This window comes from Suricata suricatta, chromosome 11 (genome assembly GCF_006229205.1).
Source record: "Suricata suricatta isolate VVHF042 chromosome 11, meerkat_22Aug2017_6uvM2_HiC, whole genome shotgun sequence".
NCBI lineage: Eukaryota > Metazoa > Chordata > Mammalia > Carnivora > Herpestidae > Suricata > Suricata suricatta.
Genome location: NC_043710.1, coordinates 88,825,038 through 88,852,463, shown reverse-complemented (window position 1 = coordinate 88,852,463; position 27,426 = coordinate 88,825,038). Strand labels below are relative to the sequence as shown.

The window sequence follows — 27,426 nt, the reverse complement described above, 5'->3', positions numbered from 1 at the left end:
CATGACTGGTTTTCAATGAGGTTATCCTGGCGCTTGGTCATAACTTCTTTCTTTCACACTTAATTCAATCCAGAATTTTTGTTAGCAATTCACGCTGCACCTGTGGTTATCCGGCTTCCAGAATCTGTTTGCCACTTTGTGAAAACAGAGGTGACTTTTACATATTTCCATCTCAAAAAAAAAAAAAAAGAACGGTTTCTTTTCATCAGTTCACAAACAGCTGACCATGGTTCAACACTCCTACCCAGGCTCTTTCCCCACTCTGCAGTGTGATTTGCAGCTGCCTGCAGCCTTGACTTTACTTAAAAGCCATAAACTACTTGACTACCATCTCCTCAACTATCTTAGACTTGAACCTTTGATAAGTCATTTTTCTGTGTTGATGATTGTTGTCCTTGAAGAAAACAAAGCGAAGTGGGAGTTAAATTGTTTGCTTTCCTTCTGCTCCATCCAGTAACCTCCTATATCTGCCCTCGGCTGTAGCTACCTCACTCTCTGATTCTCTTTTTTCCCATCCATTTGGCTTCAAGTACTGCTTTTTAAGAGAGAAAAGAGTGGGGGAATGTGAGGGGGGAGAGGGGGAGGTGTTTTCAGACACCAGTGGGCTCTGGTCTTTGGCCTTCATGGCGCACTTCTAACAGGTGCGGCTACTCTTCTATTCCTTTTTGTGTAGAAGCCCCTCATTTGATCTTTTGCACACATGCTTTTAAATCATCCTGAAGCTCAGATTGGAGAATGCGGACAAAAGATGTGATGTCTGTGACATTTCACACTCACCCGCTTCACTTTACCTTCTTTTACCAGCCCTCCTTAGAAATATCATTAGCAATGAAATTCAACCCAACCAATATTTCCTGATCACCTCTTATGCCCGAGGCACAGTTCCAGATTCTGTGGGTGATCCGGAAGTGAACAAGAATGGCTCCTGCCCTGGACATGAGGGAGGAGGCAGACACGCAGATTAGCATAGCTCTAAACGGGATGAGGCAAAGTTGGCAATGCCACAGTATACAAAGTGCTGTGAGAACCCAATGGAAGAAGAGACCATTTCTGCCGGGGAAGATTCAGGAAAGATTCTTGCAGAGGGTACCATTTGAAATGGTCACAGAAGGCTGCGGAGAATATCAGAAGTCAGAGATGCAAGGAAAGCTATAAATTCCCCAGCAAAGCACAAAGGTAAAGGAGCAAGATGATGTCTAGAAAACAGAAGATGACTTTGTGTGGCGAGACCACATCGAGGACCGGGGGTAGAACACAGCCCCAGACACTCATTCCCAGCCTTCTGCTCTGACCCAGTGTCCCATCAGAATGCCAAGCACCACACATCCTTATATAAGTCCATCGGCTTATTCTTGCAAGCATATTCTTTCCTCGGCAATCCTTTTTGTTCTCCTGCATCACCATCCTCCCAGTAAACTGAACACTGAACTTAGAATCAAAAGATCTGAATTTGAATCTAGGATCCAGCACTTAGATTGGACAAGTCTCTTAATTTTTCTGAGCCTCTGTTTCTTCATCTGTGAAATGGAGCAACGGTGCTTCACCTCCCTCTTCACAAAGGAGAGTCACGAGAATCAAATGAGAGAACATGGCAAGAACGGCTTTGTAAAGCGTGAAGCACCAGGTGAAGGCAAGAATGATGTCAGTGTGAGGACAGGTGCACCAGGCAGTAAATTCTCTTGGATGCAGCCCAGGTCCCTGTGAGTGGTACCCAATGCTGCTGTTAATTGACATGCCTTGTGGAGGGAACTGGGAGAAGGCCGGGGGCAAAGGGAGAGATGTTGGGAAGGTCATTTAGAGTTTGCAGCCCATTTTTGTTGAGGCTGATGCAAACCAGTTGTTTTTATTGTTTATTTATTTTTGAGAGAGAGAAAGAGAGAGAGGGAGAGTACCAGCAGGGAAGGGGCAGACAGAGACAGAGAGGGAGACACAGAACCTGAAGCAGGCTCGAAGGCTCCGAGCTGTCAGCACAGAGCCCGAAGCAGGGCATGAACCCACGAACCGTGAGATCATGACCTGAGCCGAAGTCAGACACTTAACCGGCTGAGCCACCTGGGCGCCCCTAACCACAAACCCATTTTTGAGACTCTGCAAAGCCGTCAAAGTTTGCACTGGGTGCCAGGCTCTGTGGACAGTCACTCCACCAGGCCTCGGGAGAGAGGCCTGTGAGGTGAATCAGTGATGTTTCAGGGAAATTCCCCGAAAACCTCTTCATGCAGAAAGGTGGTGTGTTGGGGGAGGTGGGGAAGGCGGGAGCAGAGAGTGAATTAGGTCTCAGATAACATCTGGTGCAAACACATCCCTCCCTTCCCCCTGCCATGCGCCATACACTTGAAGCCCCATGAACACCAAAGTGACAAAGCCACCTCTCTGACCTGAAAGGACACTGTGGGATATGCCGATGCTTACAACCCAATATGGTAAGTGGCATAAAAGAGGTGTGCTGAGTCATGGGAGCACAGAGGGGGAAGTCATCCTGCCTGAGAGGCAAGGAGTGTCAGACAAAGCCTCTAGGGCAAGAGAGCCCTGAGCCGAATCTTTATTTACGTGGGGTTGTCCAAGTAGATGAGGCAAGAAAGGGCATTTCAGGGAGACAGAGGAGCAGGCACAAAAGCCCAGAGGCATGAAAAATTGTCCTGAGCTCCTATTTAGCTGTGTGGCTGGAGCGTGCGGTGGAGTGACAGCAGAAGACTGCAGCGTGAGGGGCACTGGAGGCCTAGACAACGGGAATGGGACGGAAAGGGTATTTAAGGTACATTTAGGGGGGGTGCCTGGTGGCTTAGTCCGTTAAGCATCTGACTCTTAGGCTCAGGTCATGATCTCCCAGTTCATGAGTTTGTGCCCGATGTTGGGCTCTGTGTTGACAGTGTGGAACCTGCTTGGGATTCTGTCTCTCCCTCTCTCTGCCCTTCAGCAACTCGCATATGTGCATGTGCTCTCTCTCTCTCTCAAAAATAAATTAATAAACTAATTAAAAAAGAAATGTATTCAAAAAATTAAAAAATAAAGTAAATTTAGGAAGCAATCTCAACATGTCTTGGAAAGTAGGAGGTGAGAAAAGCAGGAAGAAGGGAAAAGAAAAGTTGAAGGTGCCTCCGGGTTTCCTTCTTGAGTTCCTGCCGGCAATGGTGCCTTTCATCCAAAATGAGGAACATGGGTGAGGGGGTGCCTGGGTGGCTCAGTTGGTTAGGTATCAGGCTCTTGATTTCAGCTCAGGTCATGATCTCACAGGTTCGTGAGTTTGAGCCCCACATCAGGGGCTGCTTGGGATTCTCTCTCTCTCTCTCTCTCTCTCTCTCTCTCTCTCTCTCTCTCTCACTGCCCCCTCCCCCCCTCTTTTTCTCTCCCTCTCTCAAAACAAATAAGTAAACTTAAAAGTAAAAATAAGTAAATAAAGGCCAAAATTAGGAACATGGGAGAACCAAGTGTGGGGAAGTGAATGGAATGGAGAAAATGGAGTTGATAGTTGGGCGGGTTGGACTTTGGGGACGGGGTGGGGGGGGCGTGCTGTGGGATGTCTAGGCACCATCCTACCTCGGTCCAGTCCTGCGCCCTGAATCCCCTGTCCCAGGTAGAATTCACTGTATCTCTTAACTGAATCAGCAGCACCTCAAGGGCAGACTTACCTTACTTACCTTTGCCACGGTGTCCTTGGCTCCCTCACAGACCTAGTGCTGGGATGTAACGTGAGCACCCTAGACTGGCTGATTATGCACCATTTCTTTATCTTCCCTGGCCTTGGTTTCTTCATGCACTTGAGCCCTCAAGACAGGCATATCTGGTACGAAGCCTCGCCCCTACCGACTGGGTGGTATTGACCATGCTACTTGACCCTGTAAGGCTGTGCTGTCTAATTCAGCAGCCACCAGCCACACGTGTCTATTTAAATGAAAAGTATAAATATTCAGTTACTCAGTCACACCAGCCACAATCAAGTGCTTAGTTGCCACAGGGTGCCTATGATATTGGAAGGCACAGAAGACATTTCCGGCATCACAGAAAGTTCTGTTGGACTGCACCAGGCCAAAACGCAGATGTAACACTTACTCCGCGGGGTCAGTGAGGGTCAATGAGATCACGCATGTGTAACACACTGTGCACAATGGCTGGCACACAGGAATCTTCTACCGACATCAGCCGTTACTTTTCTGAATGAGCTATAAGAAATCTCTGAGGCCCTGGACAGCCCCAGAGAACTTTCTTCGGGGTGCAGAGCCCTGTGGGTGCCAAGAAGATGATAGTCCCTGACTGGGGAGAATACGCAGATTCGAGTTGGGGAGAGTAGATGGGGCCTCAGTGTGCAGTTTGAGAATTTGGGGTTGTTGCGAGGGGCCTCCAGAGAGAGGCATTTGGGGAACTTAAGTGACATTAAGATGATCTCAGAAAAAGTAAAGGGTGGTGCCCTGCTGTGGTGTCACTTGTGGATCCGTGTTTGGACCCCGCTCTGGGCCCCAGGCTGCAGCAGATGGACTGGGACCTGGGGGTGGGGAGGGAAGTGGGGAGCCCTCGCTCACCAGTCCATCTGTGTAGTCATAGCAGGAAAGGCACTGAGCCCACGTCCAGATGGCCTGGCGATTTCTCTTCCTGAGATCATGCTGTGTCTCTGGATGCTTTTGCCCCTGCTTTGTGCCCTGCATGTTGGGGGCCAGAGAGCAGGATCCAGTCACTGATCTGGAGTCAGCGGGGAGGGGAGAGGGATAATTGCCGGAGGCCTGGCCAGAGGGAGCTGGTGGTTTCGTGCTGGGAGTTCCCCCAGAGCTGCGCTGGATGCAGAAAGCTGGGAAGGCAGCTGGGAACAGTCAGTGCTGAGATGGCCCCTTCCGGGGTGGGGTTGGGGAAAGGGGAATCACAGGGAGCCGCAGCTTGCCTCCCTGAGCTGGGAACCAGCCCTGGCCAGAGGCAGAGGTTTTCTGATAAGGATGCCCCTTAGTCTCCCAGCCCAGCAGACACCCCTGACTGAGAATGACTCTAGATTATTCCTGACGAGCAGCCTCCCCTAAGAGAGAACATTCACTTTGGGCTGGGAAGAGGGGATAGAGTAAGGCCAGTCTGGGCTCTTACTCATGCTAGGTGTGGCCGGGGGATTGAGCCCCTCTGGTCTTCCCTCTGGTCAAGGGGCTAGACTAGGTCACCCTTAAGTCCCATCCAGCCCTCTCTTCCACCAGTGTGGTGATGGAGGGTGGAGAGGAAGAGCCGGGTGTGCCTTAGAGTTCCTGGGGCTGAAGCCAGCTCAGAGACTGGAGCCCTCTTCCTCCCCACCTCCTTCCCTCTCTCCTCCCTAGCAGGATGGATTGAGGCAGCATGGAGAAATCTGAATAACTAATCAGAGTCCTCATTAACCCCCTGCCGGGATGCTCAAACATTCACTTTGCTGTTTGTGAAGCAGAAAAAAAACCTCTTCCTGCATTAAAATTGATGTGTTATTAATCCCAGTGCTCCTGACCTGGTGGGCTGCTGCTCCATTCTGCCTGAAGCTCAGCGCCTTGGAGTCACTACCTTGGGCCACTTGCATTGTCGACTATTGATTGGCCCCGCAAAAGAGGCCTCACCTTGCAGGAAGCAGGCCTGGCACCAGTGTGGAGGCAGGTGCTTTGCTTCTTCCCAGGCCAGGTGGGGCCCCTCTGCTGAGCCCCACCCCAGGGCACAACTGCCAGGCTGCCCGTGAAGCCGCTGGCGTTGGGTAGGTTGAGTCAATGTGTCTTTCTCCAGACCTGAGAAGGCCCGGTGACCCGCTCTACACTTCAGATGAGCCAGTCCCTGGAGTCCAGTGGGGGGCGGGGTTTTGAGGGCATTGTGGCCCAAGAGCTGACTCTTTCTGCACATGTGGGACCTCAATGTCCCCTTTGCCTCCCTAGTACTACCCACACCCAGGTCTTATCTCCGTGCTCTGGCTCTCTACCCCAAGGCAACCACCACTACCCTCCGGATAAGACCGGGATCCACAGATACTCATCCTGTGCTGGACCCTGTACTGGAAGCTGTGGGGGATCCAAAGTCATTTAAGGCACAGACCCTAACCTCAAGAAGCTCACATTATAGTGGGGCTAAGATGTCCACGCACATAAAGAATACTATGCAAAAGCAAGGGAAGGAGGTGGTGGAAGGAGAAAGGGAGTAGGGAGGAAGGGAAGGAGGGAGGGGGAGAGAGAAAGATGGAAAGAAGGAAGGAAGGAAGGGAAGAAGGGAGGGTGGAAGGAAAGGAGCGAGGAAAGGAGGAAGGGAGGGAAGGAGGGAAAGATGATAGGAAGGAAGGAAGTATGGAAGGAAGGAAGGGAGAGAGGGAGGAAGGGACTTCAGGGATAGAGAAGAGAACCCCTCTGGGTCCCTTTGAGCCTAAGATGGTATGGGAAGGAGCATGGAGAAAACAAGTCCTACTGCGAATTCCCATCTGGTTGGTACTGGCTGAGCCTTCTTTACTGGTTGCTGATCAGATGTGGGTCTGTCCACATCTGTTGCCTGTCTTGTCCTGTGAACCCACAGCCAGTGCGTCAGCCTGTGTAAACCTTATTACATGGACTTTGTGCAATAGGTCCCTACGGACAGCCTTGTTAGAAGGAGAGGGAGGAGAAGGAGCAGAAATTGGAAGATAAGAAGAAGGATTTAGTCCCCAGGTCTTACTTCCAATCACTTTAGTTTACTGCACTGAGAAATGGTCACAGGTCACCTTCCTGATCTTTGACTCAGGTTAATGAGGATGATTATTCGGCTAATATCTTTGAGTGCTAGGGATTCAAGGTGAGCAAAACAAAGAAGTCTCTGCCCACCCAGAGCTTATGGCCTGTGCTTTATAGCCTAGGCATTACTCAAATAATCATAAATGAATGTATAATTATTAGCTGAATTAAGTCCTCAGGCTGAATTAAGAAATGCAGTATACAAAGCTTCCTCTCCTTCCTCACCTGGCCTGAGAGTTCAGGGTAGCTCCCCTGAGGAAGTGACATGAGCTGAGACATGAAGCCAGCTGCTACTTGTTGAAAGTGGATGAGGAAAGAGCATCTTCCTGGAAGCTAGGATGGCTTGTGCAAAGGTCCTGTGGTCAAAAGAAGTGTGCCCTATTTGAGGGGTCAACTGCCTGAGCAGCTGGAAGGCAAAAAGCAAGTTAGAGGAAGCAGGTGAGGTGGGCAAGGTCAGACCACACCTGAACTTCTAGGCCAAGGTAAGGATTTTGGTCTTGATCTCAAGAAGAAAGGAAGCCAGTTAACAAGGGAGAAGAGGGGGAGGGCATAGAATGGATTTGCACTTCAAAAAGATCTCCCTGGCTGTTTAGTGGAGAACAGATGGAGAGTATTGATATGTTCAATGGGTCATCTTAGTTTCCTGCTGTTTCCTATCTCCCACTTTGGGGAGTTGAAGTCTTTGGAATGTGCTGGAGCTTTTATGAAGAGAGATGTGTTTCTAAATTCTGAACATTCACTACTCAGCCTCAGCTCAAAACCTGCAAAAATGAACTATCATCCTTGAAGCGGCGCCCCTCCTTTCCTAACCTGCCAGAGACTCCAGTGGCCATGACCCCATGCAAGCCCAGCATTCTGATGGGAGGGGGGGCAGGCTCCCTGAGAGCCATCTGAAGGGAAAGCGGCTGAGCCACGGATTGGCAGAGCTAGGAAGAGGAAGGTAGGGGACCATGGGGACCGGGAAGCAGAAAGATGAGGGTACCTGGGGGACCAAGCAGCGTCACGGCCCTTCATGCTGGGTGCGCGTGCACAATGACATAGTCAAACCCGCAACCTCCACTGACTCCAAGGGCCCCTCCGTTTGGCTAGTGGCTCCTCTGTCCTCAGTTGTCCCAGCTGGCCACTCTTAAACTGCTTTTGTTTCATTTAGGACCAGAGTCCTTCCTTTTTTCATTTCAACAAACATTAACTGATCATAGTTTATATATATGGATATATTCACGCTCAAGAAGTCCCTCAAACTCCCTTACACACACACACACACACACACACACACACACACACACACACACACAGACTGTGCTCACCATTGAGCATCCTGCCTCTTTTGGGAGCTTGATATGTAAACAGCCCATAGAAGGCAGAATGAACTAAGTAAGCACTGAGTGTAGGGCCACCACATGAGCCCAGCTGCTTGGGACCCTCTGAGTTGAAGTTTCTGCATCATTATTAGCCGTGCTCTTCTTCGTTCTCAGAATTGTTCCAGTTTGAGTGATAAATTAGTGTGGCCATCCTAACAATGCGCTGTGGCTGTGAAGAAATGTGAAGTGTGAGCAGTATTTATAGAAGTCAGGAGACATCACAGAGTAAATAATATGTAAGCTGAGTCTTTGAAGATATGCCACATTGTAGCTACCAGAGCAGGGAAATGGAGCACCTCAGTCTGGGAGATGGAGCACCCCAGAACCAACAAGGGCGTGGAGGCATCTCAGAGTCTGCGCAGGACAGGGTGAGCACAGTTGACCTATCACCTCGACCAGGGTCAGCAAACTCTTATGGCATGTTTCAGCCAGTAAATATTCCAGGTGTCATTGCAACTACTCAGCTCTCCCACTGTTGAGGAGAGCAGCTATGGATAACAGTGAATGAACAGGTGTTCCAATAAAACTTAATTTACAAAAACAGGCAGCCTCAGGATTTGGTATGGGTGTAGTTTGCCATCCCCTGACTTGAAGGAATGATGTAAGAGATAAGCCAGGGAAGTCAGGTAGAAGCCATATGATAAAAAGTCTCAACTACGTGACCTATTTTTTTTAATAATAAGGTTTGTGAACATAGGAATAGATCATCTAAAGGGCCCAGGGTTTTACTGTCAGGGTTTGGAGGGCAGTGCAGGAGAGCAGGGAGCAACAGTGAGGAAAGCAGGCTGGCTCCATGTCTGGGCTTCCCCCTGGGAGTCAGAACTGGTGTGCACTGGAGAACACTGGCCCCCATCCTACCATCTTCCTTTCTGTTTAATCATTCCCTCCTGAGCGCTCCCCTCAGGGGGATATGCACTGTGTTGGGCAGACACAATGACAAGGTGCTACCCCACCCTTTCTCTTGGAGTGAAAGCAAACAGCCAACCACCTGCCTCTCCCCCACTCCTTCCCTTCCCCTCCCCTCCCTGACCAGGACTAGGTTGTAGAATGTGGCAAAGGGAACTCTGCTCCAAGAACTCCCCCAGGACCCTGGTGCCTTCACAGTTTAATTATCGCACTGGACCCTTGGGTGCAGAGCAGGAAGGGGGAACACGTGGCCACCTGCCATCGGTGGTGTGTCCCCAAGCCTCCAGAGTGCAAGGCTCACCTTTCTCATGAATATCCCAATAGAACTTTCAGATTCCCTCCCACGCTGTGGGAAGCCCAGCTTCCCCAGGGTCCAAGAGAGGGAGGGCATTTGGATTCTCCTGGTCATGTCTTTTTCAAGGTCCCTGTGCCCATTTATTTCTCTGTCTTGCTTATGAGACCCCTTTCACTCTATGTGCACCTCTTGCCCTATTCGTGGGCACGACCTCTTCTCTTTCTACCCAGTGTAGAGCTGTCTCATGTGTGCATCCTTACTAAAGATGCAGGAGATAGGCCTGCCCAGACTCACTCACTCCAGGCATTAAATTAAAGGGGCACCAAGAACTCAGTCATCAGGACAAATACTGTTTTCATGGAAAAAAAAATTTTTTAATCAAAATCAATGACAAAATACATGATAAACAAAATGGGAAACTTCTTTTTCTTAATTTTTTTATGTCTTTATTTTGAGAGAGACAGAGACAGAGAGCGAGCAGGGGAGGGGCAGAGAGAGAGGGAGACACAGAATATAAAGCAGGCTCCAGACTCAGCTGTCAGCACAGAGCCCGACACAGGGCTTGAACCCACAGACTATGAGATCATGACCTGAGCCAAAGTCAGACACTTAACCAACTGCAACACCCCGGCGCCCCTGAATGGGAAACTTTTAAATGATAACAGGATTGATGTTACCAATTCTTCCTTTTGCCTTGTATTTCAATATGGCTGGGCAGCACACTTTTATTGATCCAGTTTTTGCCTCCATTACTCATTTAGCCCTGGTGTCCTTCAGGAGGAGATGCCAGAGGTGGGCTATGGCCCAAAGCAAGAATAAGTTATGCTTCCCACACGAAGTAACTTCTTCAAATCCCTCTCCTATCTGCGTTGAAGGGAAGTCTTGCGTCCATTCTTCTGCACAGCCCGGCTGCCACTTTTTTGGCTGGGACCTGTTTTCCCAACCGACACCTTCTTTCTCCTCTCTTCTGCTGAGTTTCACATTTTTCCATCTTTGAGGCCCTGGCTTCATTTTCCCAGGAAGTTGGTGAGGAACTTTAAATTCCTGGTACCTTAATTCCTAATACCCTTCCATTTACCTTCTCTCCTTTGCCTTTATTATCTGACACTGTATACTTTATTTATGCACCTTGTTATCATCCGTTTCTGCTCCCATCTCCACCAGCCCCCAACCAGGGTGCAAGCCCAATGAATGCTGAGACTTTCTTCTTTTTTGGTTAACAATTGTGAACAGTTCCTAGCACAGAGCAGGCACTCAGTAAACATTCTTTGAATGAGTGAATAACAATTGAGTTCCCTTTTCTTTGGTCTTTCCCCTCCCAGACTCAGCCTGCTTTAGTAGTCAAAGGATGGTTAAATCTTTTTCCTAAATGAAAGAACATATGCCCTGGGCCTCCATCCTAAGCCAGGCAAAAAGGGAGCAGGAGCTTTAAAATCAGTCATTATTTAACAAGTCCAATGTAGGCAATAGAAAAAAATATTTTCCAGAGCCAACTGCAGGGTTTTCAAGGTATATTGTGCATTTCCCCCCTTTAAATGGGGAGTGATGTTCAAGAGACGATTTGAATTCCTTGTAAGTTGAGTCAACGTTGATTCTCTTTGCAACCTTGGCCAAGACACTTTAAGTCCTACTTTTGATTATTCTATCTATAAAATGAGTGTATTGATTTCAGCACCACCAATGTCACAAAGTTACTATGAGCTCAAGCAAAAAGCTAATGAATGTGGCTGGATATGCTTTGGGATATATAAATCACTGTGCAGATACAGAAGTGTGGGGAAGAAACCTTGCTAACATTTGCCCAAGGCAGAGCAAGGGGCCTTCTGATGAGACCCTAGCAGAAGCAACAATCTGGTCCCAACCTTTTCATTTTACAGATAGAGAAACTGAGGTGCAGGCCGTGATGTGTCCAGGATCAAATCCAGAGCTAACACAGGAGAGTTATGGATAGAAGAAAGACAGGTGTCCTGCCTCCAGGTGCAATTTCTGGCCTCTTTGAGCATCTCAGTTGCTAATTCCACCAGAACAGGGATGCTCGGCTCTGCTCAGAGCCTAGGTCAAAATCGCCATGGCTGGAGGAGAATTTCTGACTTTCAGATATCCTTGAGAATCCAAACCCTTCACAAACAGCCTAGGGAAGGAGACCTTTTAAATAAAATACTCTTACCATCCCTTCCAATTTCTGAGATTCATTTCTGAGTGGCATCTGAATGAGAATTTTACAGACATTTCATTTCTCATCCTTGTTATCATTCCTTTGTTGTCCTTCAGGAGCAGGTTATGACAGAAACCTCTGTGAGGCCCAAGGTGTGTACCTCCTGGAGTGGGGACTTGTGCCCTGGGTGGCTGGTCATCAGGCTGGCAGCAACTCCATGTGCAATGTGATCACTGCAGGAGGGAACAGGGGCCTGAGAGGGGCAGGGAGGCCCAGAGAGATTGATGTTTTCAATGTCATGCTTCCTGTGTGTTCCTAAATAACTGAAATTTACACGTTTGGGGAAATCGCAATTTCCCCTGGAAGACCTGGAAGGAAAAGTCTATCAGACCTGTGGGTGTGTCCACAGGGCTCTGTATTGATCTGACTGGCAATCTTTTGACCTCTTACAGAGTGTGAGGCTGTGATCATGACTGTGAACTAGAGTTTGTGACTTTGTGGGTCCGTGATTGTGTCTCTGGGATTGTGTGTATGTGTATGTGTGTTGTGTGTTGTCATCACTCCTGTCTTTGTGGCCATGTGCAGTTCAACATGTGTTTCTTTAAAAAAAAATTATATTTCCTGCATAAATTACTTCATGTAAAAGGCCAACCAGAGCTCAGTTCCTAGCATCCTTTTTCAATAAAGCAATATTATCACAGCCTAGTCCCAAAACTAGTCCCAGGAGAGGCTTTTCCTAGATTCTTTGTCAAACAAAATGTCAGCGACTCACCAAATGATGAGAAGAAGAATTCTTCTTGTTTATTTCCCAAGTGAGGCAGACCCAAAGCAGCTCAGCCTCTGCATCCTGTTCCTGGCAAGGTGAGCAGCAGGCAGGTGGGCGGTGCGGTTGGGGGGGGGGGTGTTGCTGAGGAGGCCATCATCCTCTGCTTTTTCACTTTGCTCTTTACCCACCTTTGTGACCTTGGGCAAGTCACAAAGTCACTTTTCTAACCTCAGTTTTCTTTCTTTTTTTTTTTTTTACAAGTGATATAGAAAAAAAAACAAGTGATATAAAAATACTTCTATTTTATTTTTTTTATTATTCTTCTGGTTTTATTTTATTTTTTTAAATAGTTTATTGTCAAATTGGTTTCCATATAACACCCAGCACTTCTCCCCACAAGTGCCCCCCACCATGACCATCACCCCCTTCCCTCCCTCCCCCTTCCCCTTCAGTCCATGGTTCGTTTTCAGTATTTAATAGTCTCTCATGATTTATGTCCCTCACTCTCCCCAGCTCTCTATCACCCTTCCTCTCGCTATGGTCCTCTGTTAGACCTATGAGTGCAAACATATGGTATCTGTCCTTCTCTGCCTGACTTATTTCACTTAGCATGACACCCTCGAGTCCATCCACTTTGCTACAAATGGCCATATTTCATTCTTCCTCATTGCCATGTAGTATTCCATTGTATATATACCACATAAATCATAAAAACTAACAGGCAACCGACAGAATGGGAAACGATAGTGGCAAATGGCATATCAGATAAAGGGTTAGTAGCCAAAATATACAAGGAGCTCACTAAACTCCATACACAAAAAATGAATAATCCAGTGAAGAAATGGGCAGAACACCTGAATAGACACTTCTCCAAAGAGGACATCCAGATGGCCAACAGGCACATGAAACGATGCTCAGTGTCACTCATCATAAGGGAAATACAAATCAAAACCACACTGAGATACCACCTCATACCGGTCAGAGTCACTAAAATGAACAAATCAAGAGAATATAAATGTTGGAGAGGATGTGGAGAAACAGGCACCCTCCTACACTGTTTGGTGGAATGTAAACTGGTACAGCCGCTCTGGAAAACAGTGTGGAGGCTCCTCAAAAAACTATTAATAGAACTCCGCTATGACCCAGCAATAGCACTGCTAGGGATTTACCCATAGGATACAGAAGTGCTGATGCATAGGGGCACATGTACCCCAATGTTCATAGCGGCACTTTCTACAATAGCCAAATCATGGAAAGAGCCTAAATGTCCATTACCTGATGAATGGATCAAGAAGATGTGGTGTATATATATATATATATATATATATACAATGGAGTCAGTTTCCACTTTTAAAAACACGATTAGGTCCACCTGGGTGACTCAGTCGGGTACATGTCCGACTCTTGGTTTTGGCTCAGGTCATGATCTCATAGTTTGTAAGTTCAAGCCCCACATTGGCAGCACAGAGCCTGTTTAAGATTCTCTCTCTCCCTCTTTCTCTGTCCCCCTCCTCCACTCACTCTCTCTCTCAAAATAAATAAATGAACCTAAATTTTTTAATTAAAAAAAAGGACTAATAATACCTACTTTATAGGGCTACTGCAAGAATTAAATTATACATTGGGGGCGCCTGGGTGGCTTAGTTGGTTGAGCATCTGACATCAGCCTAGGTCATGATCTTGCAGTCCATGAGTTTGAACCCCACCCCCACCCCAATCCAGCTCTATGCTGATAGCTCAGAGCCTGTAACCTGCTTCAGAGTCTGTGTCTCCCTCTCTCTCTGCCCCTTCCCCACTCACACTTTGTCTCTCTCTCTCTTAAAAATAAAAAAACATTAAAAACTTTTTTAAAATTATAAATTGGATAACAGTCCTATGTAAAGGACATTAACGTGTTGTGTATACATATCCTCTGCTGAATATATACATTATTTGCTCCTTTATTCAACAAATATTTATCGAACACCCAATACATCCAAAACACATATTTGATTCTGCAGTGATATATAGGCTTGAGATTCAGTTTAGGATGATCTAATGGTATAGACAAAGTGGTGAACAGACAATCACAATTTGGTGGGCTAAGTGCTAAGAGAATAGCACATAGGATGTTCTAAGATACTAGAACCATCCTAGCAGCAGTGGCATGGAGGATGGAATAAGCCCCAGACAGAGGTAAGGGGTGGCAGAGGAGCTGGAAGGGAGGAAAATGTAGTTCACTCCACACCATGGCAAAAATGAATGGTTAGCTTGTGCCAAGATATGCTTACTTTCACTCTGGGGAGGCCTATTGGAGCTGGGAAGCCTGGCGCAGAACCAGGGTCATTCAGCTGGCTGGTTGACCTGGAAGCCTGTTGCAGAACCTGGTCATTCCAGCAGGGGCTCACTGGCTGGAGGGCCTGACCCCTAGAGAAAAGAATAGCAGAGAAGAGCTGGGCAGAAAGGGAGGGTGGAGACCGAGATTTTCAGCAGGGCTTTGCAGAGATTTTCAAAGGGCTTTCAATGGGGCTGAAAGTTTCTCCAAGAAAGGAAATGGTGCTGGAAAAGTTCAGTGACTCCCCTAAAGTTGGGCTGGTCTTAGTTGCGTTAGAAGGGGGCATTTGCTCTCCAGGATGGATTCCCAATCACCAGTCTCTAAGTTGTGTCCAGTCGAATTCCACCCAAGATTCTTGACTATGTTTGGCATTCCTGTTCATCCATTTGTTACCTCATTTAATAAATACACACTGAGCCTGATACTAGGCCAGAGCTAGAAGCACAAATGTGAGGAACACCTCATTCAGGAAGCTCAGAGCTTAATGGGAGGGACACCTATAAGGATATGTAACAATAATTTAGTGAGAGATAGCCTGGAATTCATGGCCAAGAACTTTGGATGTTATCATATAAGAGGTATGGTCCCACTTATTAGTGGAGCAGAAAGGAGGAAATGACTTACCCTGTGTGCAGTAGGGTGGCATGGACAGAAAACATTACAGAGCTAAATCTTGAAGGATGATAAAATCTAAGTGAATTGTCATTACTATCATTGTCATTAATGACAACAGTTACCATTTGTTAAAGGCTAGTCTGGGTCAGTGCTGAGTACTTCACTATCTGCTAAGCACAGCCACATAAAATCCTAATAAACAATTTGTGAGTTAGCTATTATTGCTTACATTTTACGGAAATAGGAAAACTAAGACTTATAGAAGCCACACTGCTAGGAAGAGATAGATCTAGGATCTGCATCCAAGTTTGTCTGACTTCAAAGCCTTTTCCACTCTGCTGGACTATCTCTCCACATTCATTAATAATATTAATAAAATTCATATGAAATAATCCACAGTTTGGTCAAAAGCTCTTCATTCAGAGACACATTGAAATATAGGGAATTATAAAACCTTTGGCAGTAAGTAATGATAGTGAAATAGCTAACTTTCAACCAAACTGATTAGGCATTCATCTGAATCAGTATTTTCCAGTAGGGGTCCCTCTTCATGTGCCTGGAATGATACTTTCAATGATCTACAAAGACACAATACTAACCTAGGCATAAATGGAGAACATAAAAGAAATAAAAGATACAGATCTTGTCTTCAAAGACGTTCGATGCCATTGAGGAGATTCAGATTAACACAGAAAGCAGAAGTTGACAAAATAGATTAAGATTGAGGGCCAATCCCAGGGTGGGGGTACAAGAGATTGACTTCACGCATTTGCAGAAGGTCAGAAAAAGGCAAGACTTGAGACTGTCTTTGAGGAAGGAGGAACTGAGTAGGCTCAGGACTTGATGGACCTGGACAGTGGAGGAAAAGGGGAGCACCAGGCTCTCTAGAAGGGCATGATGGCCCAGTGACCCAGGGCATGGGGCACAGGCATGGCATGTGCTAGGTTGTGAGAGAGTGGCAGTCTAGCCTGGCTGGGGAAAGTTTTGGGTTCAAAGGACCAGGGGATTCAGTAAAAGAGGTCAGTTTGGACTGATTATGGAGGATAACAATGGAAGCTAAGAAAATTGGATTTTGTCTTCTTAGACCCTGGCAAGTCTTTGTAGAATTTGAGCAGGGGAGAATTGGTATGAGCAAGTCTGTAAATCATCTTAGCTTCCAAGGAGGCCCTCTTTTCTTAGAGGATTGGACTCTGGTCTCTTTGAGATCAGCCTTGTTTCTCTGGTGATACGTGAGGCTAGGACAGTTGAGGTTAACAGCTGACCAGGAGCAGTTGAAGAATTAGATCACACTGTCAGGTCCAACCTCTTATGTGCAGACAATGATGAAAACCGATGATGATGGTGGTGATGACGATCATCATCATCATGGAACAGAGTTGAAAGGGTGAAGGGTTTTGACCAACATCACCTAGCAAAGCCATGGCCAGGCTGGAATGAGCTCTCATGGGTCCCTAACGTGTATCAGCCCAGCAAGGAGGCGAGAGCAGCCTTCGACCATCGCAAATGTCCACTATTGGGGAGGTGCCTGAGGGTCCCTCCCCCACTTCACTTATGCCAGAATTAGCACTGGGGTGGGCTCCAGAGTGAGAACAGGCTCTTTCAAGGCTCTTAGACCAGAGGAGACAATGACTCTGACGTGTTTGGCCCCTGGGATAGACACAGCATGGGCGGCTTTCCCCAGGTGGCCTCTGGTCTGGGTTTCTAGCCAGAGATTTCAGAAGCCCAGTTCACCACTGTCCAATTATTCATCTGCAAAAAGTGTGAGTTGGGAAAACAGGCAAAGGTGTTTTCCGGGGGAGCCTGTCCGTCCTCATCAGGGGGTGCCCTGGTTTAAAACTTAGACAGGCAGGGAAGGGCCTGACCAAGACTAAAGAACTAGGAGTTGGTGGGAGGGGATGCGCTCCATTCCCTGGAGACCTTGTAGACACAGGGGGGACTCCATCTTTAAGATGAAGCTCTTGCTTCCTTCCTTGTGCCTGACATATCTGGGCCATCAAGTCACACAGGGTCCATCCATCCCCTCCCCCCCCTGCTTCCCTGCCTGCAGGCTGCCTGTTAATTAAGCCCAAGTCCAGCCTCAAGATCAGGGCAGCAGTGTCTCAAGCTGCAGGCTGGCCTCCAGAGGGGAAGGATTTTGTATGGCAACAAGAGGGAGGGTGGTGTGTTCTCGCTGGCCAAGACCCAACAAGGCGCACTCTGTCCCCTCCTTCAGGCGAGGCAGGCTGGAGCGTGGAGGGGCAGCATGGCTCACAGAGCTGCCCTGGGGTAGGAGGGGAGGCCACGGCCCACAGGCAGGCTCCTCCCCACACCCTACAACCCCAGACTGCCTCTCATTCTCCTCAGTGCTCTCTGTCATATGAGTTGCCCTCTTTATGCTCGAAGGAATTGCTGGCCGTGACAGAACAGAGATGACAAGCTATATTTCTGCCTTGAAGCTTTCTCCAGGCTGTTGGGAACTAGGTGACTGTCAGTTCTAGGAAAGGAGAAATCTATGTATCTTGTAGCCCTGAAGTGGTGCCCTGTGTGGGGACAAGCTAGCATCACCTCAGACTGTCCTTCCTTTCTCAAATGTATATTTTATTGGTGCCTGCACGGGGCCAGCGATGGCTGGCTTCTCTTCCCTCATATTGGTGTGACTTTTGTTTGGGGGGCTCGGGATCCTCAGTGCTACCTCAGAGGGGAGCTGGTTGGAGGCAGACATAGAGCTAGAGCAGAAAGACAGGCAATAAAGCATGTGGCTGCACGAGGATATCAGGAAGGAGCTCCCCCCTAGTGCCAGAAGGGACACAATTAGAAGCAGAGGCTGAAGGACCAGGCAGGCGGGCCTCCCACCCTTCCACGCCCTGACCCAGACCCTCTCTCCAACCCTTGCCGCTCTGGGCTTTGGCAGAGAAGCAGGTGGTGAGGCCAAGAACCAGAAGCAGTAACATCCAGACATTACAGGGTACAATTATTTCCTTATCATCAAGACCGTGAACACCTCAAAGACAGAGCTATGTGTGTATGTGTGTGTGATCTTTGAAAAAAAATTTTAATGTTTATTTATTTTTGAGACAGAGAGACAGAGCATGAACGAGGGAGAGACAGAGAGAAAGAGACAGAGAGGTAACCAAAGCCAGCTCCAGGCTCCAAGCTGTCAGCACAGACCCCGACGCAGAGTTTGAATTCATGGAGGGTGAGATGGTGACCTGAGCAGAAGTCGGACACTTAACCAACTGAGCCACCCAGGGGCCCCAGTGTGTGTGATCTTTGTATGTCCAGGCCCTGGTATGTTGTAGGTTTGTAATACATGGAGGCTAAATTAAAGCAATTTGTCCTTGCCCAGAAGCGGGGAGGAAGGGAGAGGGAAAAGCTACCCAAGAGCAGAGGTTTTATCAGCCGAGTAGGACCTGGTGACACCAGGGAAAAGAGCCCGGGGAGGCAGACATCCTCGGAGCTCCCAGGAGCGACCCGCCCCCCAGATCAGAGCACAGCCACCTGCTTTCTTCCGGGAGCCCAGCGTTTCCTCAGCATGTCCCACTGCAGCCACTCCCTTTGGATTGGTAAGAAAGACGAGAGCAAAAAGAAGTGAGGAGGTGGGAAGAGCAAAATGTCTAGAGTCAGAAGACACTCCACTTGCTGGCTGTGTTTTCAGGCGAGCTCCGTCCCTGACTTTCCTCAGCCACATTATCCACATCCATAGGATGGGAACAACTAGCCGACCAAGAAAAAGGCATCTCTCACATCCTGCCAATAGGATGTCAATTGGTGAGACCTTCCTGTGGGTCATTTGTAAAAGTTTTTCAAAATGAACATACCCTTGGATTTGGCAGTTCCCATATCTAGAAACTTATCCTGAGAAAATGACCAAGTCTGTAGCAAAATTCAGCGAGAAGAATGGGCATAATTGATAACAGCAAAAACTAGAAATAATCTAAACAACAAGTGGTAGAAATTGGGCTGAATAATTATAGTGCGTCCATAAATGGAATGCCATTTAGCCACAGGATTACAGTGTATATTTTCCTTATATGCAAAGATATTTATGATACGTCGCTAAATATAAAAGGCTGATTGCAAAACAGTCTATATAGGATGACACTGTTTTTAGGAAAGAAGGGTTTTATTTTACATATTAACTATGGTTATCTTTGCATTATGGGATTACAACTCACTTAAATTTTCTCCGTCTAACTATTTTGTACTAATCAGCATATGTTGTTTTGTAAAGATAATGAAAATTAAGTTGTATTAAAATATTGACCTTTACAGGTTGTTTTAAGACTTAAAGAAGATAGTACATACGAAAGTTATTTGGAAACCGAAAAGTTAAGACATAAGACAGGGTCTCTGCCCATGAGGAACTTCCAGTTTGGAAAGAGATGAAAAATACATGAGATAACTATAGCATGAGACAGAATGTGGCAAGAGCGTTCGGAGAACGATAAACAGCGTGTTACTTGGAAACACGGAGGAGGTAAAATTACTTGTGGTTCTAGAGGAGAGCGCCAGAATGTTTGAGTTGAATATTGAAGAATGGCGGAGGTCCTGTCAGGTAGAAATACAGAACTGGGGCAGCAGGAGAAGCAGGAAGCTGTGGCACAGGTTTGGAGAATGGGAGAAGTTTGTGTTTGGATGGAGGGCAGAGACCCTCTGGGTAACAGAGAAAAGGGGAGTCTAGAAGGGCAGTTCGGGGCCAGACTGCAGACACCTTGAAGGCTGCACTTGGCAAAATGCCATCGGTGAACCTTTGTTGGTGCCTTCCGTGAGTAGAGCCACTGAAAGTTCTGGGGGAGGAGCTGACAGCGGGGTAAACCCATCAGGGGTAGTGAGGTTCTGCCGTCTCTGGGGCCTGGGATGCATGCAGAATGCGGGTGTCTGCCTCAGAACCTCAGTCTGGAGGCAGCTGGTGAGCTGGAGGGGCAAACTGTGGGACAAGGAGGGGCTTGGCTGCCATGGTTGTGTGATGGGGCATGGAAGTGGGAGGACCATCTTTTGCCCTGACTGGAAAGGGTGGGCAGCGGTGGAAGAATGAAATGAGAGGGATCCAGGTGGGACTAGGACACCTCTCCCAGCTTTGCTTCCTGGGGGGCCAGAGAACTGGGAGCCAGTCATAGAATTTACCCAAGGCCCCAGGGAGGAGGAACAGGCTGGGGGCCTACTGAATGCAGCGAGAGCAATCTGATTCTCAGGATGTGTTCCCCTCAGTTGGTCCTGATCCCCTGGGCATCTCTGTGTGATGTCCCAAGGGCTGGCAGTGGTGGGGGGGGGGGGGACCAGCGGGGTGAGACCTGACCCCCTGCTGCTTTGAATGTGTCTCTAGTCCTCAGCTCCTGGGAGGCATCTGAGGGGTGGGAGGGGGGTTGTTTCAACCCAGTGAGCTTTTGTTAATGGAAATTCATTAAACAACCCACCTATCTTGGAAGGTTCTCTCAGCTCATCCCACCCTCCCAGCATGCCCCAGCTTACTCTTCCCTGCAGGCAGGAATTCATACCCCCACAGGATCCCGGATGCTCTGTCTCTGCCACCTTTACCCTCCCCCCCTCCATGTGCATGCGAACACACACACACACACACACACACACACCCCAGAAGGAAGGCAGGGAAGTCTTATTCAAGCAAACATCTGATTTTCCCCACTGCAGCTCCCAGCCGGGCCACTGCTTAGCTCCTCCTGTTGTCATGTCACTAGTTAATTACATTCTTTACTGAGGTGCAAATGTGTTTTTACAAGGAGACCAAGATGGTGTTAACTAGAAAGGAACTGTGGATGTTAAAGATGCATTTACCTCTTGTTATAGGGCCGGGGCTCTTGGCTTTATGTCCTCCTCCACCACCACCACTGCCCCCCTCGAGCTGCCCTAAAAATACAGCCCAGGCAAAAAGAAAAAAAAAAAAAAGCAACCCAGGCATGGAGCAGCCCTCTTCCACCCTCCACCCCATGACCCTGCCATCCTAGCCCTCAGCACAGCCTCCTTGGAGCCAAATTAGCAACTCGATCCTTAAGAAGACAATGTAGGTCTCCGGGGAAGTGTCAAGCCAGGCCTTAGAACAGTGCAGACCACCAATCTCCATTTCTAAACATCTAAGTTCATTTCAAGGATTGAGAGCCAAAATGATTCACTTCAATCTAAAAAGATATCCGTAGGTGGTACAGCCAAAGAGACCTTAAGGCCAAGGCTGTCCTTCACTGCCGGGCTTTGCTCGGGCCCTCCTGACTCTTCCTCCCTTCTGCCCACAGGCCCCCTGCCTGCCCCAAATAGTGTCTACCCAGACCCCCAGCAAAATCTGACATTGGAAAAAGATCTGAGACCCAGCCACACATCTGGAAAGGTTGTAACTGCTACCCTTCCTTTGAGTTCCCTACAGTTTAGAACAAGAAGCCAGCTTTGCCCAACCCAGGGCTCAGAGTCACTCAGAGACCTGGCCCCACCTTGGGGGAGAAAGGGCTGAGCATACAACCGATATCAGGACACCAGGCGGTTGACAACAGGGCACAGGGAACCCTGACAAGGATTTGGGCTCTGAAATAGCTCACTGGGCCTGAGCAGACACACTGAGGAGAGAGACTGGCTCGGTGAATATGACAGGGAGGTTTGTAAAGCACATGGAAGGTTCCCTCACAGCCAGAGTGGGCACCCCTTGTTCTCCTACCACCCTGGCCTCTAATCCCTTCTGAGAGCTGCTCTGCCCTTTGTTACAGGTGCTCTGGCGCCAGCTGACGGGAAGAATTTCTGGCCCAGCTGGGAGTGAGAAGAGGGAGTGAGTCTCCTGAGGGCCATCCCGAGTCCACCAGGATCACCCGAACAGTAAGACATGCTTCTGCATCCTTAAACACATAGTTAAGCCCTCCAGGCAGCTGCTCTTTTCTTCTGAAAGCCTCGAGAAGAGGCTCATCACATTAGCTGGCTCTTAGCACATACAACCTTGGAGCGCACCGGAGTGCACACCTCGTACCCTTTTGTTTCATGTCTTTCCCCCTTAGCCCCTTGAGGCCAGGGCCAGGACTGCGCCTTATCCCTATGCACCTCTCTTCTCTCCTACTTAGTCTGGGAGCAGTAAAGTATTGCCGATGCAGATGGACTGGCTGTTGCTTACATCCACAGTGATGATAACATTGTACAACCTTCTGGAGCAAGCGTTACCACCTAAGAACCACCTAGGGGCGTTTGTTAAAATGCACGGCCTGGACCTCACACCAAAGAGTCTGATTTCTAAGCTGAGGTTAAGACTGAAGCTGCACCCCAAGTGTTTTTGATGCACACAGAGGAAACTGCATTCCAGGTGTTTCTGATGAACTCTGCGAAATAGTTCTTTAGAATGTATAAGGCATTTTGAATGGAGGATCTCATTTAATCCTCTTATCAGATAGGGCTTTTTTAATCCCCTTAAGTAACTTCATGATCTCAAAGACATAAGTATAGGCAGGAATTTAGAAATCCAGTTATCCAGAACAACCCTTTTTTCTTTCCAGTATGCCATGGTAAGAACTGGATCTGTTATGGTGAGATTGAGCCCCGACTCCAAAGAACGTGGCCCAGGACTGTGGAAGTTTCCCTGCTGTCCTAGAGCTGCCATGACCTTACCGTTCATCAGCCTTCATTTTGGGGGACAGTCAGCATTGCCCGATTCCTCACAAAAGCTGGTTTCCCTGGAGAGAGGGGAAGGTAGACAGTTAATCAGAAAGGTGAATGTTCCCAGGACCAGCTCCCCAAGTTAGCAAGACCAAAGATATTCCAGAGGACCACTTGGCCAAGAACTAGCTCTCAGGGCTTGTCCTGCTTCCTACGCCTTCTGGCTATTTGGGGAGCTCTGTGTTTGAGGTATATCAAGCGGTGGGGGGCATGCTGAAGCAGGCTGTGGCTCTGAGAGGTAAACGCCAGAGAAAAAGACATATCTAGGGGGTTCAGGGTTTGGCAGTGCCCATTTCAGGGACAGGTGGACAATCTTTTCAAAAACCTTCAACAAGCCTGTGTGCACGGTCATGTCAAAGGAAGAGCACCACAGACAGTAGTTGTGGTGAGGGCTTACTAAGGATGGGGAGATGATGAAGGAAAGAAAGGAAGGAAGGGAGGAAGGAAGGAAGAAAAGGAAGGAGAGAGGGAAGGAGGGAGGAAGGAAGGAGGGAGGGAGGAAGGAAAGAGACAGGATTAGAGACTCCTGGTGAAGCAGTGTGCACAGGTGTCGTGGCTGCATCCGGGGGACTTTCTCTGGGACTGGCAATCGCGCTGAAGTTCTTGCTGAACTACTTGGTAGAGCCCTATTTTCCTCCATTCCGAGGCTGCAGATGCTGGAGTCCAAACAGACCAAACAATGCCTAGGAGATTGGAGGTGCCCCCACTCTCCTTATAGGCCAGAATAAAGGAAAGGATGGAAATGGGCCGATGGACTGCTAATGCCCACTGCAGACTGCGGCTTTCCATAGAATGGAAACTTTCCATGGATGACATAGGGGTGACCTCAACTATCCCCCTGACCTCCCCTCATTCTCCCTACACACACACACACACACACACACACACACACACACACACACACACACACTGACCACCAAAGCATCTTGCTGAATGTCAGACACGTCTGTTCCGGGGGCTAAATACAGTTGACACCATTGCTTGGATTGGTGCAGTCGGCAAGGACAATTTTTGCAGCTAATGCTGGCAGTGTGGCAATCAGAGGAGCCGCCAGCTGTCTCACTTAAATTCTTAGCTCTCTCGTTCTCTTTTTTTAAAACCGTTTTGCTTACATAATCCACCCCCTTTTTATTTTCTAATTCTCTCCTTGCAAAGCTGGCACCAGAGGGGAAGGGCTGGGGTGGAGGGGTAGCAATTACACATCAGTTTGGGGAGCATTTACATTTTGCAATTACAATTTAAAAATAAGCCTCGTTAATGATCTCCACGTGTCACCGACAAACCCTAACTGACATACTCTCCTGGGCTTGCCTGCCTCCCCCCTGAAGGCAGAGGTACCCAGGGAGACACAGGGGGAGGCGGGGGGCAGCATGGGAGGCTGGTGCAGGACAGGCGTGGAGCTGAGCACCCAGAAACCAGGTACTCGGGGCTCCAGCCTCTGTCCTCTTCCCTGCACTCATGCTCTGTCCCTAGCCCATCTCCTTCCCGGCTTTGCAACAGCAGGACGCTGTTCTCAGGAGGCAATGTCAGTCCTCAGAGCTGTGGGAAAGGGATACTCTCCCAGGTGGGAATTTTCAGAGCGCTGTTGGGCAAACGTAAATCCTGGTCCCCGGGAGCCCACCAGTGTGCCTGGATATTCATGGACTGGGTAGAGGGACTGATCACACTCGCGCAAGGCTCAGGAAGGGAACGGATTAGTTGTTTCGCAGTTCAGGAAGGACGTTTCTCCTCTTATAATTGGCTGACATATATTTAATGAAGCCCTCTGATCCCCTGGGCAGGGACTTTGGGACCAGACGCACCCGGACTCCAATTCTAGCTCTGCCGTTTGTCGGCTGAAGATTTAGGGCAAGTTAACTGAACTTTTCTGACCGTCATTGTTTTTATGCAATTGGGATAATCGTATTTACCTTAGAAGGCTTCTTTGAGGATTAAATGAGATAACGTACTAGAAAGCACCTCATACGGTGGCTGGCAGTGATAAATGCTCCGTAAATGTCAGCTCCGAGCCAAGCCCCTCCTTAGAAGCCCCAAACACACTTCCTCCTGCCCCCATTACTGTTGAGCCTTTCCAGCTACCGTGGACTCCAGGGAAGGGTGATCTGGTCTGATTTTCCAGGTCTCCCCTCCAAGTCAAGCCATCTGCACACTGAGCAGCGCCTGAAGGAGACCGCCCCCCCCATCCCCAGCCCCTCACACACACCCCTGCCACTTCCCTATAGGATTCTCTGCAGATATTTGGCCTCGGGCCTCTGTTCCAGCCCTTCCACTTCTCGTGGGCTAGCTTCCAAATCTGCCTTTCAACAGCCCGCTTCTCTCTTCTGGACACTACTTCAATGGAGTGACCTTTTATCAGGCCCCACCTACGCCCTTCATCTGTGAAATCAGGGAGGTTGGCCGGGAGCTGTCTGAGGTGCCGTTCAGTCTTGACATCTGTAAGCCTGGGCTCCTCCTTCCCCAGCGCCTTCCTCCAGGCCAGCGCTGTGCGTAAGCCTTTCATCTCTCGAGCAGCTCCATCCAGGCCGATCTTGGGACTGACCACTTACAATCAAAAACTTGTATTTGTTACTGGAAACATACATGAAATAGCTCTTCCCTGTGGCAAAACCAGATATGCAGCTTATAAAAACCCGAGACAAGCAAGACTTCCGAAAGCAAGCCTCTTGGCACGGGGCAGAGAACACAGCGGGGACGATAGCTTACTGGTTTGTGTGCTTAGGCCAACAGTTAAATATCGCATTTTAAATACTTTTTTTGACATTTATTTATTTTTGAGACACAGAGACCGAGCACGAGTGAGGGAGGGGCAGAGAGAGAGGGAGATGCAGAATCTGAAGCAGGCTCCAGGATCCGAGCTGTCAGCACAGAGCTTGACACAGGGCTCTAACCCACGAACCGCAAGATCATGAACTGAGGCGAAGTCGGCACTTAACTAACTGAGCCACCCAGGGGCTCCTTAAATACATCTCTAAAAACCTTCCTTTTTTAACCTATGTTACATAATGGACAGCTTTTCAGGTGAAAATAAATAGAGTGTCTCCATTATTTTCAACTGCTAAATATAGTATTCTCTTAGATGGATATTTTGTTATTTAATTTTAGGTATTGTTAAAATTTGAAGTAAAGTATGTATGTGAGGAAAAGGCAGGGTAAAAGCCACAAAATGGAATAAAAAGTGACCCTTCTTTCTCTTACTTCGGTCCATCGATCCAAAGTCAACCACAAGGAACAGTCTCCGACTTTAGTTATTTGGTGGCCAGTGTTTACTATGTTATATAATATACTTAAGGCCCTCTTTCTTCATTTGTGTATTTATCTATTAACTCCTTGCTATGAAAGACAGGGAAATTAGCACACATTCTCCCCTTCCCATTTGGATGAGTTTGATCATATTTATTAAACCATATTTGACATTATCTATTTTAATATATAGTACTATATTAATACATAGTATTGTATAGAATATAGTGTGAATATGTTACATGTTCTACACTATATAGCACATAGCACTACATATAATTAACTATGTTTTATTTTTGTAGTATAATAGTGGTTTTACAGATTTTGAAGATTTATAGTCTATCACTGTAGTTCCCCATGCATTTCAACGATAAGTTGATCGTAATATGGAAATATTATCCAACCACAGAACTAAATAGTGTGATTTGACCAGGGAAAAGGAAATGGAACCTTCTACATTACAACTTGGCTGCCGCCCACCCCTCATTCCCATCCAGCCCACTTCCCTCCAATGGGTCACATCAGGTTGCCACCATATCTTAGGTATACACTGCCCTCTTCCTCTGACTCCTCTGTTTTGCCAGAATACTCCTTTAATGATTTCTGATATGGATGAGTGAGAAATAAACTCTGAGTTCCTACATATCCAAAACAGACTTTATTTGGTCTTCAAACTTGTGGATAATCCAATCGAGCTCAGAAGCCCATGTTCAGAACCTTCTTCTCTTAGGTCTTGAAGACGTTGTTCTCCCATCTTCCTATTTCCCATCTTACGTTGAGAACTTCTGGAAACACTCAGTTTTCCTTTCTTTTGCAAGCTTGAAAATGTCACCACTGCGTGTTTGGTTTTGTTTGCACCTTTCTTCTTTTCATTATCCTAACTTAGGTCTTGGGACCACTCTCAACCCGAAATAGTCATGTGTCTTGCTTCAGCTCAGGGAAGTTTTCATTTCATCATTCTTTTGTGCTGCTGACTCGTCTGTTTCCTCCTGGAAACTTCCACTGCCCAGCGCAGAGCCTGGTGCATAGTAGGCGCTCTGTAAATGGTTCTTGAATTTGTTCCTTGGGACCTGGAATCTGGTTAGGTCCTTATATTCAACTCGCTGCGTGGATTTGGACAAGTTTTCTCATTTGAACAGAGAAGTCAGACCTCATGACCTATCAGGATGCTTTCACTCTGCCAGTCCTCTGGTAGTTCGCCTGGAGCCCAGAGTCCCTGCTGCTCCTAGGAATTGGGGAAGAAACTGAGGAGTGAGAAGGGAGGGGTAGGCAGTGGTTGGGCATGAGGGCAGCCACAGTGGCCAGCCACGCATTACAGACATTTTCCTGAGCCTTTCATGCGTTCAGCATCCCCTGCCCGCCCACTTCGGGACCTTTCTCCTTGACCTTCCCGATCATTCTCAAATGGGCCTCTTTTCCTCTTCATCTCCCTGCTCCCTACACTTTCTCAGCTCCCCTCCACACACAGGTCCCATTAGTGAAATAA

At 47.9% G+C, this 27,426-nt stretch overlaps 1 protein-coding gene across 8 annotated transcripts in view; it reads left to right on the top strand.

The window, feature by feature from the left end:
• PKNOX2 (PBX/knotted 1 homeobox 2) overlaps positions 1-27,426 on the top strand; it is a 265,040-nt gene that overhangs the window by 145,613 nt on the left and 92,001 nt on the right. For 5 of the 8 annotated variants that reach the window (XM_029957419.1, XM_029957420.1, XM_029957413.1 and 2 more), the window contains one exon: positions 21,770-21,875. The gene's annotated coding sequence lies outside the window, so the exon portion shown is untranslated. Of the gene's footprint in view, positions 1-5,433; positions 5,681-19,500; positions 19,543-21,307; positions 21,400-21,769; positions 21,876-27,426 lie in introns of those variants that run through there. The other 3 variants (XM_029957418.1, XM_029957415.1, XM_029957416.1) reach the window with 3 other exon arrangements.